This window comes from Bison bison, unplaced genomic scaffold (genome assembly GCF_000754665.1).
Source record: "Bison bison bison isolate TAMUID 2011002044 unplaced genomic scaffold, Bison_UMD1.0 scf7180017864180, whole genome shotgun sequence".
NCBI lineage: Eukaryota > Metazoa > Chordata > Mammalia > Artiodactyla > Bovidae > Bison > Bison bison.
In genome coordinates this window covers 9279321-9279658 of record NW_011494752.1, presented here as the reverse complement: position 1 = coordinate 9279658, position 338 = coordinate 9279321, and positions in this window count along the sequence as shown.

Sequence of the window (338 nt, the reverse complement as noted above, 5' to 3'; positions counted from 1 at the left end):
CCGGGTAGCCGGGTTGGGGAGGGGAGACGTGAGTCGGGCGGGAGGGGCTGACTTCGGGAAGGGATGACTCAAGAGGCCCGGCGCGCAGCCCACGGCGGGTCCCGGGAGGGACCGTGAGCATCAGCTCTGTCTTCGCGACGAGAGGAAAAACGGTCGACGAGCCGTCAGGCGGGTATGGTAATACACCTGCGCGAGGTCAAATCTCTTGAGATGGAACTCGACTCCACTCCTTCTGCTGCCCCTGTACTTTGGGAGGAAAAAAAGCCGACCTGACCCCGACGTGACTTGAACACACAACCTTCTGACTTGGAGTCAGACATGCTACCATTACACCACAA